Source organism: Cervus canadensis, chromosome 10 (genome assembly GCF_019320065.1).
Source record: "Cervus canadensis isolate Bull #8, Minnesota chromosome 10, ASM1932006v1, whole genome shotgun sequence".
Classification (NCBI taxonomy): domain Eukaryota; kingdom Metazoa; phylum Chordata; class Mammalia; order Artiodactyla; family Cervidae; genus Cervus; species Cervus canadensis.
Window position 1 is genome coordinate 76,511,133 of NC_057395.1, and position 16,562 is coordinate 76,527,694.

Below are 16,562 nucleotides of genomic sequence, written 5' to 3' on the forward strand. Positions count from 1 at the left end.
GCGGGGGGCGGGCCCGCAGCGTGCGGAAGAGCCGGGGGGCGGTGCGTCTCGGCCCCACGCGCTCCTCTGCGCGTCGCCCTCGCCCTGCGGGTCGGATCGCGCTGACGGCACAGGTCGGGCTGAGTTTGCCCCCCCGGTGCCGACGGCCGAGATCTGAGCGGGCGTATCTTGGGCACGCGCAGGCTGGCGTCTGTGACGGGCAGGGGACGCGCGGGGAGGGCCCCTGGCCGGGGAGGGGAGGCCCCGTTTGAGGGTCCCTGGCCGGGGCCGGTTTCAGGGTCTCCGAGGACCCCGAGCGTCCCCCGCACCGTGGGCCCACCTCGCGCGGTGCCCCCGGGGACCAGCCTGACCGGGGGTTGGGGGCAGTGTCCCCCGGAGGGAGGAGACAGGAAAGTGGTGAGTCTCTGTCAGATTTGATGAGCGCTGACTATCTGTTGGGCGCCGGGCCAAGAGCTCGACCGCAGGGTGTTTTTTACTCACGGTCAGGAGCTGGGTGGCCTCCTCAGAGGCCCCTGTCACCGCAGCGCCCGGAGGTACCCCCTCTCCGGTCACTGTGACATCACCACGCCTTCCCAGTGCTCGTCGGAACGGACGGTGCCAGGCTCCCCCCGCCCCAGAAAGCAAGCTCCCCCAGGGCTAAGACTTGCTGGGTTCACAGCCGCACTCCCACGTCCCGATCAGCCGAAGTGAAGTGAAGTGTAAGTCTCTCAGTCGTGTCCGATTCTTTGCGACCCCATGGACTATACGGAATTCTCCAGGCCAGGATACTGGAGTGGGTAGCTTTCCCCTTCTCCAAGGGGATCTTTTCAAAGGGCTCGAGTAAATGCTTGTGGAGTGAATTAAGTCTCAAGTGAATTTATTACTTCAGCAGGAACTCGACCGGTCTAGCTCGCTACAAAGTACACGGCAATTGCTCACATAAATTTTACAGCGCGTCACCCACCAGATGGGAGCTAAGAATGTTCAAGAGGTGGTGGAAGGACCCGAGAGGTACCCAGGGGAAACAGGGAGGGGAGGTAAGACCCCATTCTGTAAGCCTCCTTTGGAGGCTCCATCCTTGTTCTCTGAAGGTTTAAGCCCTGGATTGTCCCGGTGCTAGGAAAAGTCAGTCACCCCAGGAGTGTTTCCTGGGTGTTCCCACCCTGGGCGGCCACTAACCCCCGCCAGACCCATGCCCCTTTTCTGTTTCTTTGTATATACCACCTCCCAGGAAAGAAAAGCGCGCTTCCTTGGCAGGGAGAGATTGCAGTCTGCAATTCACATCCTGCTGAATTCTGGCAAAACTGCCTGGCTTTGCCTTCTTGTAGTTTACACAGTTCAAATTTTCAATCCGGGAGATTAAGGTGCCTAGTGTTGGGATGGGCTGGATCTCAGATTTCAGGGACACGCCCTTCCAAGCTCTGCCTGCCTCCCAGACCTCCAAGCAGGATGAGGTGGCTGGTCCTGCTGGTGTCGGGAGCTCCCCTAGTGGCCAGCACAAGATGGGTGATGGACAGACAGGTTATTCATTTGCTCAGGGAACACATTTGTTAAGCACCAATCTGACCCAGGTTGCTGTAGGGAAAGAGCAGGGGACATGACTGTCATATTTTCTCTCACTCTCTGGTTGTCTTTTCACTTTCTTGATGGTGTCCTTTCATGCACAACATGTTTTTACTCTTGATGAAGTCTTATCTACTTTTTTCTTTGTGCTTTAGGGGTCATTATTTCCTCATTTTTTAAATAATGTCATCGTTTTCCACTGTGTGGCTAGATCATAATTCATTTAACTAGTGGTTTATTGATGGACGCTTGATGGACCCAAACATCTTTGAATGTTATAGACATTTTGCTCAATGTCATTTTGGCACATGAAGGTAGGTCTATTGAACTCACTCCTGAAGTGGGATTGCTTTGACAAATGTTAACTGCTTAGCCATTTTGGTAGACAGAGATAAACCTCTTGGTAGGTAGGTAAGCAGATATTGCCATTGGAATCATATAACTAATTTATATTCCCACTAGCTGTGTTCAAGCATGCCTGTTTTCCCCAGTCTTGCCAAGAGAGGGTGGCTAATTAAGTAAGTTAAGATTAAAATTTCAGTCCTTCAGTTACACTCAGCACATTTCAAGTGCTCAGTAGTTACACGTGGCTGGAGGCTAATGAATAAGTGCAGATGTAGAACATTTCCACCATTGCAGAAAGTTCTATTGGGCAAATTTTAGTAAAGAATTGTACAGTGACCTTGACCTTACATTTTTGTAGGATCCTTGGGCTGCTAGTGGGAGGTGGACTCAGAGACTGAGGAAAATCAGGAGACCAAAGAGGAGGTGACTGCAATAGTCCAGGTAGGAGGGGTCGGATGGTCAGACTAGAGTGACTGTGGAGGTGGGAGAAGTGGTGGGTTCTGGTTGCATTTTGAAGGTGGAGTGGCCAGGACTTGCTGGTTGATGTCATGGGGGCTGAGGGAGAGAGGTCAAGGATGATGCTCAGGTTTCTAGCCTGAAGCACTGGAAGGATGGAGGTGCCATTGCCTGAGCTGGGTAGAACAAGGTGGGAGCAGGTTTGGGGAGGGGAGACCGGGAGTTATGTGCTGGGCATGCTGCGTGTGAGGTGCAGGTTGGACATCCCAAGCAGCGATGTCCAGGGGCATCAAGCTGTTATTTCTGACCTAGAGAATGACACATGATTGTGGTCATCAAGTTAGAGCAAAGCCAGAAATGAGGGAAGACCCAGAATTACACACCTAAGACGGGGACGGAGAAGAAGCTTGGTCTTTGAAGCCTGGAGTCTCACAGCTGTGTTTCTGAGCCTCTGTGGGTCCATTTTCCTTCCTCGAAATGGAAAGAATAGCCCTTCATAGGTTTGTTGTAAGGTTCACAGTGAGCACCGTGAGAGGTGGGGTTCTTGGCAGAAATGTTTGTTACGTTTGATTATGAGGATGCTGGGGTGAGATCGACACCCTCTCCTGGCAGCAAGGCCATGCTGACTCTCCAGCCTCCTTTCTTGTCACCTCCTGTGGTCATCCCCCTGCTGGGCGTTTTACAGACACCTATAAAAGCAAATAGAACCCTTTCTGGGAGATTCCTGGGGCCATAACCTCTGTGGGGCCCAGTTCCTAGGCATAATCATGCCTCCCTTCCCTGGGAGCAGGTGGGAATAGCAGATGAAAACTATGTTTTAAAAAGTAAAGCATCGATGATTTAAAAAAAAAAAAACCCTTTTAAAATAATAATTTCTAAAAAATAAAATTTACAGAAAAGTTGCAAAAACAGTACGATAAATTTCTATATATCACCTTCATTCGTATCCCCCAATTGTCAACATTTTACTGCATTTATCATTTTTTCTCTCTCTGTGTAATTTTTCTGAACCATTTGAGAGTCAGTTATGTAAAAAAGATACAATGTCCTTTTACTGCTAATTACTTTAGTGTGCATCTCCTAAGAACAAGGACAGTCTCTTACAGGACTGCTGTATAGTTTTCAAAATCAGGACGTTTAATGTTGATAGAGTGTTATAGCATCATTCTTATTGTTCTTATTCAAATTCCAATGATTATCCCAGTAAGGCCTGAAATCTGACTCTTTTTCTAAAGTTTCCTTTTAATGGGAGGATAATTGCTTACGATGCTGTGTCGGTCTCTGCCATCCAGCAACATGAGGCAGTCGTGAGTACGCATGTGTCGCCTCCCTTTTGAAACTCCCTCCCTCCCCCGCCATTCCACCCCTCGAGGTGGTCACAGAGCCCCGCCTTGAGCTCCCCGTGATACACAGCAACTTCTTTCTAGCTAGCTTTCTGAAGTCCTTATTCTTACACTAGTGATTACCAAGGTCATGGACCTCTTCCAAAGAGATAAATCGTGCACCTGTCCAAAGAGAAGAAAATCAACGACAGCCATGAATCTGCTTAAGGAACCTGTGCTCATAAACCCTGTTTGCAGGCTCTGTACATTGAGAGCAGTGTTTCTCAACTGGGATGATTTTGCGCCCCCCCCCCCCCCCCCGGGACATTTGGCAATGCCTTGAAGCACTTGCAGCTGTCACACCTGGGGGTGGTGATACGCCGCTGGCATTGCATGGGAAGAGGCCGGGAACGCCGCCAAACCCTACCAGGCACAGAACAGAGAATTCTCTGGCCCAAAATGTCAGTAGGGCTGAAGTTGAAAAACTGTGACCTATGGGTAAACTGGGGAGAGACACCGCGCTCAGTTGTAACTGGAGCACCCCTCCCCAGATCTACAGTTCACCCCAACAATTCTCTCTCCCCAGCTACCCTGAAAAACCCTGCTCCTATAGGCACAGGGAGGGTCAGCCAAGTCTGTTCGCGATGGCTTCAAATTGGAACCAGCCCCCATGGCCTGTCAGGAGGAGACTGATAAACAGTGTGGTCACATGGTGCTTGCGGCTCTTCCTTTGCCTCTGTGTGCGTGTGTGCTAAGTCACTGCCGTCATGTCCGACTCTGTGCGACCCCGTGGACTGTAGCCCGCCAGGCTCCTCTGTCCATGGAATTCTCCAGGCAAGGATACCGGAGTGGGTTGCCATGCCCTCCTCCAGGGGATCTTCCCCACCCAGGGATTGAACCGTGTCTCCTGCATTGTCAGAGAGTTTCTTTACCACTAGCACCACCTTAAAAGCCCTTGGTTTTGTTTGCTGCTTGTAAAATGGGGTTGGGAGATAGGCTTGGAAAACGAAAGTTGCTCAGTCCTGTTCAACTCTGTGATCTCACGACTGTAGCCCGCCAGGCCCCTCTGTCCATGAAATTCTCCAGGCAAGAATACTGGAGTGGGTAGCCGTTCCCTTCTCCAGGGGATCTTCCCAACCCAGGGATGGAACCCAGATCTCCTGCGTTGCAGGCGGATTCTTTCCCACCTGAGCCACCAGGGAAGCCCAAGAAAATGAGTGGGTAGCCTATCCCTTCTCCAGTGGATCTTCCTGAACCAGGGATCAAACCAGGGTCTCCTGCATTGCAGGTGGATTCTTTACCAGCTGAGCTACCAGGGAAGCTTCCTGGGCTTGGAAGGATGCCAGGAATCCTGGGCCCAGCTGCTGCTTTATGACTGGGCATCAGTCTGTGACTCATGCATGATTGATGTATTGGGATTATTCGTGGACATGTCTCCAAGCTTTTATCGACAGAAGGCTGCCCTGGAATGTCTCCCCACTGGAATGGAGGGCAGGGCCTCTGCTGAGTCACCTCTGGCCTTGGGAGGCTGGCTCTGGGTATGGCTCATTTTAAAAGCAGCTGCCATTTCTTTTCTTTCTTTCAAAACATTTATCCTTTTATTTGCTGGTTTATGCCTTTTGTACAGTATAAGTGGTTACTGGGCGCTTGAAATGTGGTAGTCTGAACTGACCTATGCTGCAAGCGTAAAATACATTTTGCAGCAGCTGCTGTTTCCTTAGCGCCAAGTATAGACCAGGTTTAATGCTAAGCCTACACTGTGCCTCTCAGAAAACTCCCGCAGGGGATTAACACACTTACTTTCCTGTCTCCATTTTTTAAACGAGGAAACTGAGGCTCAGAGAGGTCATGCCACACAGCGGGGAAAGGCAAAACTGGGATTCAAACCCAAGAGGAGTAAAAGTCCAAACTTTGTGTTATTTCCAGTCTGCTACACCTTCTCCACACATGGTAGGTGCTCAGAAAATGTCTGAGTGGCAGAGAAAGGACAATATATTCACTGGAAATAGAGCCCTGAGTTTTAGAATAAAGCATGATGGCTGCCTAGCTATGTTAGCTAATGACTACTGTTCGTGGTCTCCCTTGCAGCAATATAGCACATATGACTAGTTTCAGCCAATAGGATGAGAATGGAAGTGGCACAAAGCACCCTGGTTTGTGCCCCTGAAGAGGTTGACTTTTACTGCTTTTTCTCTACTACCTACCAGCCGGAATGTAGACGTGATGGCAGTGCTAGGGCAGCCATCTTGGGCCATGAGATGGAAACCGCGGGAAAGAGTCTGGGCCACTAAAACCATAAAGCCATCATCCAGCTCTGAACTGCTTTTGTTCAGATTGATGTGAGAGAGGAAAATAAACTATTTTCTTGTCTAGGAGACATTTGTTATTTGAGAAATTCTTACAGCATTGAGCCTGTATCTCATCAGTGCATTTGTTGAATGAACAAATGGATGATTGAATGACAGAAGTGGTAGTCAGATCTAGGCCCACAAACATAAAAAATGCACAAAGATGGCATTTGAGCCTAGGTGGGAGCCAGTGGAGCCAGTTTCAAACCTGGCCCTTGTGCTAGCTTGCTGTGTGCCCCTGGATAACCCACGTGCCTTCTCTGGGCCCCACCTTCCTGGGTTGTAAACCAGACTTTGTTAAGTTCCCGGCTTTGCATGGAATCTATGCCGTTTAAAAGTGTTCATAGCTCTGTGGAATTCCATTTTTTAGGAATCTATTCCCAGAGAAATTCTCACCTGACAGCCCATAAATAGGTGTAAGGGCGTAGCTGCAGACGGATTATGGAGCAAAAGTTTTTCTTTAAAGGTGATTAGATAAACTCGGAAGGGTTCCTGCTGGGGAGTTCTGCACAGCTGATTGTGGCCATGATGACTTCTCTTGTGACACCTGCTGGCACAAAATGAAACTGCAGCTCAGCTCAGCAAAGAATTGGGAATTTCCAGAATAATAGGTTCAGCCGTGAGGGTCACTTGGGACGCCACAGAGCAAGGAGCAATTTAGAAGGAAGGCCAAGACAAGGAGGTGGGCCTGGCTGTGGAGGTTAGGAATACAGACCTGGTTCAATTTCCGGCTTCACTACCTACTACCTGAGTGAGCTTGGGACCTTCTCTGAGCTTAGTTTCCTCTTCAATAAAGTGAGACTCCGACAGCCCTCATCGTACAGATGTTTGGTGAGGATTTGATGAGAGCATTCACTCATTTCATTATTTACTGAACCAACATTAAGCGACTATGATGAATCTCATTTAGGCAATAAAGATATGCCAGGACCTGGAATCTGCCCTCATGCAGTCTTGTTGGGGGAAGATTATTTAAAAAAAAAAACCCACAAAAACCACACATAGAGGATACTTTCAGGTACAGATGCCACAGTAAGGGAAAATAAGGCGGGAGAGGGGTCTGTGTGGCTGGTGGCGCTATCACAAATGAAGCTGGGGGGGGGGGGCGTGTCCGAGGAAGTCTGAGCAGAGGCTAGGAGGAAGGGTGTCTTGTGTACGTGGAAGACATACAAAACAGTGGAAGAGCCTGGTCCATAATACATGCTCAGTACACAGTGGATCACTGTCTTATGACACAAAGGAGTTAAAGGGGAGACTGGAATGCATTTATTTCCCAGGGTCTGAGGCCATCACAGAGAGTGACAGAAGAGTCTTGGGGGCCTGACAGGTGGAGAGCTGACCCAGCTCTGGGTAGCCCTGGCAGATCGCCGTCTGGGCCTCCACCACCTCGTTTGGAAAATGGGGCTGACAATGTCCCCCTTGTGAGATTGGGGTTGTCATGGGCTGAATTGTAAACCAACCGGCCCCCACCCCCTGCCAGGCACCGAGTCATATGTTGAAGTCTTGGCCCCCGGCATCTCAAAATGGGACTCTATTTGGAGATGAGGTCTTTAAAGAGATTATGAAGTTAAAACAAGGTCAACAGGGTGAGTTGACCTTATAAGAAGAGGGGATTACGACACATGGATGCGCAGAGGCCAGAAGACGGCCATCTATGAGCCGAGAGAGGGCCTCAGGAGGAAACAGCCTCGAGCACACCTTGGTCTCAGACTTCCAGCCTCCAAAACTGTGATAAAAGACGCTTCTGTGGTTTAAGCCTTGCCGCCTGTGGAGCTTTGTTCTGGCAGCCCTGGCAAGCCAACACAGGGTGATATATGCATGCAGACAGGCACCCGAGGCCCTCAACAGAAGCTGATTCCCTTGGTCCAGAGCCACGCGGAGCCTCTCAGCTGTGCCCGAGTCCTGACTTGTGAATCCCGGCGTCTTGGTAGAAACCAGAGTCGGCCGTGGGATTGCCGCGGTTCCTCCGCAGCCTGGCCCACTCGGTGCCTGCGATGGGCCCTGCCTCCGGGACTCAGCTCACTTGACTTCTGCCCTCCCATCTGGCTCATTACTCAGTCGATCCACAGACTTCGCAGGTAGCACTGTGGCCGTTCTGTGAAATATGGCATGGCTGTATTAGCGAGGGTCCAGTCTGGAAAATGGAGACCACTCTAGGCGTTTCAAACAGAAGATGGGATATCAACACAAGGAGTTGCTTATACAGATGATGGAAGAGCCGAGTTGCTAAATGGGCCGCAGGAGGCATCCTGGGCTGAGCTACAGCTGGAGGGCGGGGAGACGGGGACGATGTGGTATCTCTAGATCCAAGAAGCCAGGGCTGGAGCTGTGGTGGGGACTCCCAGGAACGGAGGTCCTGCTGGGGAGGCACTGGTCCTCTTTGCCCTCAGACCCCTGTGCTGCCCTTCCCTGGTTCTGCTCTGAGTTGCAGAGAGACTGATTTCTGCAGACTGCACTTCCCAGGCTCCAGGTCCGTGAACTTCTCATTGGCCAACGGGAGGTCCTGGGGGGAGATGGTGGTTTGAGGAAGGGAGAAGCCAGGGTATTTTCCCCTGTCTCCTCACACCTTGGGCTGCGTCTCCATCAACCACCGAGTCTCCTCCACAGCTCCGGCTCCCACAGGACATTCCTCCGTGTTTCCAGCTTTGCTGAGCGACCACAGGCCCTGGGCTGCTGTCACATCACCCCCTCCCTTGGTCCCTCCAGCTTAGAGATGGCAATGACCTTCCACTGCTGTGAATTCTTTTCTTGTTGTTGTCTTTTTGGTGAACTGTTTATTTTTAAATGGAAACCTAATTCTAAGATAGGGATCTTCTCCAAAATACATTCTAAAATATCTTAATCTTCTCACAATATACATGAAAATACTGCTAGTCTAGAACATTTGCCCCATCAAAATCTATAGAAAAATAAAAAACAATCTTCTTAACCAATGCAAGAAGGGGAAAAAAAAAAAAACCCACCCAAGGTTAAAGAAAACCTCCCTCCAAAACTGCAGTAGCTTAGGCATTTAATTTCTCTTTTCACTGAAAAGTCGGAAAAGAATGATCTAAGTCACTCTTCCAAATAGATCTTCCCTTCAGTGGCCTGGTTGAGAAAGTTACTCGGTTGCCAGTAAAGTCAAGGCTTCATCCAATACCCTGGGGTTCTGCCAAGTTCACCCTTCTGAGGCTTCAGTGAAAGGTTTGATTCTGATCAGGTGCCTGCAAAGGTCTGCCAAGAGGGCAGGTGCGCAAGCCAGGGCAAGCCATGCCTGGTCAGCAGCTCCAGTCGGTGGATTCTTGATGATTCCATACTCGGTGCTTCCAAGTCCAGGTACACTGAAGAGCTTCCTATGTGAACTGTCACGCAGTGTTTCAATAAGGTACTCACAGGCATGTCCTGTGCTGGGCGGTCCATCGCAGGAGACCGTGTTATCCCTGTGGGGAGGGGGCCTGGGGGGAAGGAGGGGGAGGCCGGGTGGGGAGGAGGGGGAGCTGTGAGTTCTAAACCGCTTCCTGGTCGGCTTCTGGGCTCCTGTATCATCTCTATAAGCAGTTCCTGGTTGGCAAGGCTCTGCTTCAATGCTCAGCGGTTTCCTTTCCTGATATGAAAGCAGGCGGGCAAGTGGCCTGTCCAGCAGCCTTTCCAGTGCCCTCCCCCTTCTTAGAGATAAGATTGCAGTGCCCTCCCCCGCTTACAGATAAGAACCTGGCAGACCACAGCGGGAGAGGCAGCTGGGCCCCGGGGACCAGAGGGTGGCCCTAGGGCCAGGCGTGTGTCTGTCTGTCCTAGTTCTGCCGTCTGTCAGCTCTGTAAACTCCACCAGGCCACCTGCCCATCCTGAGGCCTCCGTCTCCTCACCTGTCACTTGAGGATCAGGGTTGAATCCATTGACACAGGGCTGTTTTGAGGATTTGACGAGGCGTGATGTGGAAAGAGCTTAGCCACAGCCTTAAAAACTTGGAGTAAAGAGGAGACGTCCCCATCAGCAGTTATAAGATGTGTAACCATCAGAACAGAGGCCATGTGGCTGCTGGTGTGAGGACCACAGGCCAGCAGGGTCAGGGGAGCTTGCGGATATACGGGAGTATATCTCGTGGGGATACAAGAAATGAAGACTCAGTGACAACAGCCCCGCAGACCGGTGAGGAGAGAAGTTGCTCAGAAGATGGTGTTGGGAAAGTGGCCCCCAATGAAACTGGATCTTTTTAAAAAACAAAACAATATTTATTTGGCTGTAAAGGGTCTCAGTTGCGGCAAGCTCTTTGACCTTCACTGTGGCAGGCAAACTCTTAGTTGCTGCATGCAGGATCAACATGACCTTCCACCTGGATTGAACCCAGGCCCCCTGCATTGGGAGCACGGAGTCTTAGCCACTGGACCACCAGGCAAGTCCCTGAAACCAGATCTTTCATTCGTGCTGAAAACAAAGATGGGTTCTAGATGGATTAAAGACAATATGAAGTGCAAAGTTAGAAAAATTAGAAGTTATATATACACAATGGAATACTGTTCAGCCATAAAGAGAAATTACATTTGACATGTGCTACAATATGGCTGGACCTTGAAAACATTATGCTAAGGGGAATAAGCCTGTCATAAAAAGGAAAATATTGTATGATTTCTCTGATGCGTAGAGTAGTCAGTTTCATAGAGAGAGAAATCAAATTAGTGGTTTCCAGAGGCTGTTGGGGGAGGATGGGAGGAGGGGTAGAGTTCAGTGGGGACAGAGTTTCTGTTTGGGATGAAAGAGCTCTGGATGTGGACAATGATGGTGGTTGCACAACATGATGAATGTACCCTTAAAATGACTAAAACGGTTAGTTTTATATTATCTATATTTTACCACAATAAAAAAGCACGATGTATAAAAGGCAAAAAAAAAAAAAAAAACCAATAAAATTTATTTTGATTATGTCCAAATGAAGGAATTCTGACCAAAAGACCCTATGGACAAAGTTAATAGAAAGATGTTAAGTGTGAACACATCACAGTGTCTAAGACTGCAGTGCTTAGAACATACGAGAAACTCCTGCAAACAACGACAGAGAAGACGGCAGCCCCAGTGGAAAAAGAGCAATGGATGTGAAGATCGATTTGCAGAAGAGGAAAACCGCAAGCACGGGAGGAAGGCTCAGACTCACAGGTGAGAGCAAATGCAAGGAGGAGCTGTCACTTTGTGCCAGTTAGAATTAAAGCCGGACGGCACCCGGATTTGCGCCACTGAAAGGATCAAGGCTGGGGTAAGAAAAGTAGGAATCACGCCTGAGATATCTCGTTGTGTCAGAAAATAGGGTCATGCTCCAAGAATAATGGGGATGTGGTAAAAAGACACAGGAGCCAGCTGAAAGGGGCTGACAGAAGCCATACAGGGCCCATCTGAGCACCAAAACAAATAATAGTAATGATGGAAGAAAATAAAAATGGAATAAAACAAGATCCATGAGTCCATATTGATGTAAGTGAATAAACAAATAAATGGGGGTAAGGTGATTTTAAGATATGGCTGCCAACTCTTCCGGCTTCCCTGGTGGCTCAGTGGTAAAGAATCTGCCTACAATGCAGGAGACGTAGGCAGGAGACGTGAGTTCTATCTCTGGGTTCGGAAGAGCTCTTTCTCCCCTGGAGAAAGAAAATGGCAACTCTTTCCTGTATTCTTGCCTGGAAAATCCCAATCCATGGGGTTGCAAAGAGTTGGACACAGCTGGGTAACTGAACGACAACAGCCATTAACAACCAGTTCTTTGACACTCTTCAAATTCACCTCCTCCTGAGTAGGGACTGGACTCAGCGATTTGATTCCAATAAACATAATATGGCAGAAGGGAAACTACCGGGAAACTCGGTAATATTAGGTTGGCCAAAGAGTGCCTTTGGTGTTTAAGTAAAAATAAAAGACACAGTTTTCATTTTCACCACTTTTCGTATTGAACAATGTATCCACCATTGTGGGCTTCCCTGGGGGCTCAGATGGTGAAGCATCTGCCCGCAATGCAGGAGACGCAGGTTCCATCCCTGGGTTGGGAAGTTCCCCTGGAGAAGGAAATGGCAACCCACTCCGGTACTCTTGCCTGGAAAGTTCCATGGACGGAGGAGCCTGGTGGGCTACAATCCATGGGGTCACAAAGAGTCGGACACGACTGAGCGACTTCACTTTCTTTCTTTCACTCACCATTGTGTTCCACTATCCTCTGCCATTTTTCCAGGCAACATAATTCCACTGTCCCAAAACTTTTTATCTTTTTGAGCAAAGAACTGTTCCAGGTGCCTTTTACAGTCTTCCGGGGAATTGAACTTTTTTTTCCCCATTAAAGAGAATTTTGTAAAGACTGAAATAAATGGTACTCTGAAGGTGCAATGTCTGGTGAATATGGTGGATGAATGAGAACTTCCCAGCCAGGCTGTGACAGTTTCTGCTTGGGGGAGGACAACTTCCATGTCACAAGGACACTCAAGCAGGCCTAGCAATCGGCCCGTGTTCTGGGAGCCGAGGCATTTGGAAGCAGATCCCTCAGCACTGAGCCACCAGCCACGTAGGGCTGTTCAAGGCTTGAGTGTAACTGGCCCAAATTGGAATGTTCTGTGTTAAATACTCACTGAATTTCAAAGAAGCCTGGAAAAAAAAAGATGTCAAATATCTCATTAATAATTTTTTATATTGAGAATATGTTGAAATGGTAAGATTTTAGATCTAGTGGGCTCGGTAAAATATATCACTAAAATCAATCACTAACCATGGGGTCTTCATTATGGCTCACATTCTGTTCTTCCCGCTGGACATCGATGCTCCAGCCCCAGCCGAACTTTCAAATAATTCTAGTCCCAGCCAACATCTTTTATTATTTTTTAGATTTCTTTATTCATTTATTTTTGGCGGCTCTGGGTCATCCGTCCAGTTACGGGGAGCGGAGGCCACTCTCTGTTGTGGACAGAGCTCCGGTTCCAGGTGCTCGGGCTTAGTTGCTCCGGGGCATGTGGGATCTTCCCAGACCAGGGATCGAACCTGTGTCTCCTGCGTTGGCAGGCCGACTCATAACCACTGGACCACCAGGGAAGCCCCCAGGCAACATCTTGACTTCAATCTTCTGAGAGATTCTAAGGAGAACCTTCGGGTCAAACAACACTGAATTCCTGACTCCAAAAACCAGTGAGAAAATGAATGATGATTATTTTAAGCTGCTAAGTGTTGGGGTCATTATACACATAGCAATAGACTGATTGAGGCAAGCATCATAATGGATGCTAAAGGTAGTGAAATTGTGAGAAAATGAGTGAAGATTGCAGGAATAATAGGATATTGAAATAGTTTTAAAATATCTCCCCATGAGATGCCTATTCATTACAAAGAGAAAATATAGTGCTCTGGCAGTGGTGAAACCTGGCCGACATTACTCAGCCAAGTGATCGATATTAGCATCACCTGTAAGGGGACACGTAGCTCTCAGGTCCTCCTGGTGGGAGCACCGAGAGGAACACCCCACCACTTGGGCGGTTCCTGACGAAGGTGCAGAGCTTGAATTCAACCACGAGGAAACTTTGGACGGAACCACAGGAGGGGCATTCTGTGAAATAACAGGCCTCTTCAAAAGTGTCAAGGTCATCAATTTTTAGGAAAGACAGACCAAGGAACTGTTTCCCAATGAACAGACACCAAAGAGATAGGGCAATAAAATGCAGAGTAAGTCGCAGACGCCAGGACACCTCGCCCCTAGATACTTCAGCACGGACACCGGGAGCTAGAGTTCCATAAGTAAGTGTTAGTTGCTCAGTGGGGTGTGATCCTTGCGATCCCCTGGGCTGTAGCCCATCAGGCTCCTCTGTCCATGAAATTCTCCAAGCAGGAATACTGGAGTGGGCTTGCCATTTCCTTCTCCAGGGCTCCTGTAGGGGAAATTAGAATTGGAGGCGTCAAATCCAAGGGAGCTGCCCTGGACATGTTCATTATCAGAGTGTTCCTCTCCTTTGTAAAGCACTTCTGACTGCCAGATTGTTTAACTGTGAGCCATTCAGGGGCCATTGCTCTTCTGATCTTAACATATCTAATATGCACCCCAAAGATCTTTCCTTTGGGATAGATGAAATATTTCATGTCTGTAAAACTGACATTCAGTGAGACGTACAGATCTTAGGTATACTTTGGATTATTTCTGAAACAAGGTTTTGCAGATGTAACCGAGTTAAGATGAACGCATACCAGATGAGGGTGGGCCCCACTGACCAGTGTCTTTATAAGAGAAAGGAGGAGATGTGGATACAGACGTGCCCAAGGAGAAGAAGGCCCCGTGAAGAGGGAGACAGGGCATGGCGTGATGTGGATCCAAGGCAGTAATGCTAGAGACTGCATCAGCATGGCTCTGATTTCAGACTGCTGGCTTCCAGAACTACTGGAGAATAAACGCATGCTGCTTTAAGTGCCCTGGTTTGTGATGCTTTGTGATGACAGCCTGGAAAAACTGATATGGAACATTTACCATCACCCCCCAAAGTACCCTCTTACTTTCCCACAAAACCCTGCCCACCCCTCAGAAGAGGAAATCACACTTCTGATACTTTCCAGCATAGATTAATGATGCTTGTTCTACAACTTCACGTAAGTGGAATCAGGCAGGATGTATTCCTTTGTGTTGGTGCTTTTCACTTGGCACAAGATTTTAGAGATAGCGAGGTGGTTTGTTGTTGCTCAGTCACTCAGTTGTGTCAGACTCTTTGCGACCCCATGGACTGCAGCATGCCAGGCCTCCCTGTCCATCACCAACTCCCGAAGCTTGCTCAAACTCATGTCCATTGAACTGGTGATGCCATCCAATCATCTCATCCTCTGTCGTCCCCTTCTCCTCCTGCCTTCAATCTTTCCCACCATCCGGGTCTTTTCTAACGAGTCAGCTCTTCACATCCAGTGGCCAAAGTATTGGAGCTTCAGCTTCAGCATCAGTCCCTCCAATGAACATTCAGGATTGATTTCCTTTAGGATGGACTGGTTTGATCAGGTGGTTGCACCTAGGTTGGCACGCCTACGATTAAAGTCAGTTTGCTTGAGAGGGAAGCAAAATTTGAAGTTGATGAGGGGGACGGGCAATACGGGTGGGAAATTTCTCTTCAAAGCTGGCTTGGAGCCTCCTGTCCTGGAACATCTGACCTTTCAAGTTGATCCCCTACACCTTCTTTCCTGTCTCGGCTCAGCCAACAGCGGGGCAAGTTGGAGGCTAGGCTCTGTCGCGCCTGGTGGTCATTCTAGATAACTGCAACCAGCGATGCCAGCCCTGCGTCCTGCTGGGTAGGGAGACTGGGGGTCAGGTCAGAGTGTCTTTTCCAGGGCTGTGTCCCTGAGGTACTGAGCCCCTATTCAGCGCCGGCATGAGCCCTGTGTGAGTGTGTGTACACAGATGACCTACGTTGGGCTGACCCTGAGGGGTCCAAGGAGAGGGACTGATGCCGAAGCTGAAGCTCCAGTACTTTGGTCCCCTGATGCGAAGAACTGACTCATTGGAAAAGACCTTGAAGCTGGGAAAGATTGGGGGCAGGAAGAGAAGGGGGCGACAGAGGATGAGACGGTTGGATGGCATCAGCGACTCAGTGGACATGAGTTTGAGTAAACTCCAGGAGCTGGTGATGGACAGGGAGGCCTGGTGGGCTGCAGTCTATGGGGTCACAGAGAGTCAGACACGGCTGAGCGCCTGGACTGAAGGAGAGGGAGGTTACACAAAGCTAAGTCCAGTAGGGTCAGAATAAGATCCTGGAGTCATAAGGTGTCGGGGGCACAGAGGAAGCAGAGGGTAACTGGACTTGGGCATTCAGGGGAAGTTTCTCAGGGCATTTCTCAGCTGGAGGCAGAAGAGAAGCGTGTTAGAAGCAGAGGGAACGGCAGGAGCAAAGGTGTGGCGGCAGGACCATGCCAGGCATGGCTTTCCGAACTCAAACAGTAGTAAGGGGACACACATCCAGGGCTTCCCTGGTGGCTCAGTGGTAAAGACTCTGCCTGCAATGCAAGAGACACGGGTTCAATCCCTGGGTCAGGAAGATCCTCTGGAAGAGGAAGTGGCAACCCGCTCCAGTATTCTTGCCTGGGAAATCCCGTGGACAGAGCAGCCTGGCGGGCTACGGTCCCTGGGGTCGCAAAGAGTTGGACACAACTGAGCAACTAAACAACAAAAAGAGTGCCTATCCGTGGTGCCCGTTTTAAAGTCAGAAGAGGAGGTGGTTTCCCTCCTCCTCCCACCTCAGGACCGCAGCCCGTTGTAGCGGACGTCCTCGAGGGCTCCCCACGAACCAGCTTCCTGGTAGGCACGCCCTCGTGCAGTCCCCTGGCCTTGCACCTGGCCCGGCCGGCAGGACAGTGTGGGGCCTCCGCCTGAGAAGGCCCAGCAGCTCTCACCTCTGCGCTTGGGGGCACGGCCACTGCGGCAGGGACCCCACGGGAGGAGCCACCTGGGGGCCACGGAGAGCATTCCAGCAGAGAGCTGGATGCGCAGGGGCCAGCGAGCAAGCCCCGTGACCATCACGGACACGTCCGCGGGCCAGTGGACGAGGCCATGTGTGGAGGGAGAGACTAGGTAATGGACAGTGGGGA

General features: G+C 49.8%; 1 long non-coding RNA gene across 1 annotated transcript; it reads left to right on the plus strand.

Annotated features, from left to right (window-relative positions):
• The first annotated feature begins 31 nt into the window (after nt 1-31).
• Nucleotides 32-4,380, plus strand: LOC122448815. Its single transcript, XR_006271775.1, has 5 exons — nt 32-396; nt 1,698-1,856; nt 2,246-2,328; nt 3,579-3,650; nt 3,803-4,380. It is a non-coding gene; the product is annotated as an uncharacterized LOC122448815 (long non-coding RNA).
• Nucleotides 4,381-16,562: the final 12,182 nt, after the last annotated feature.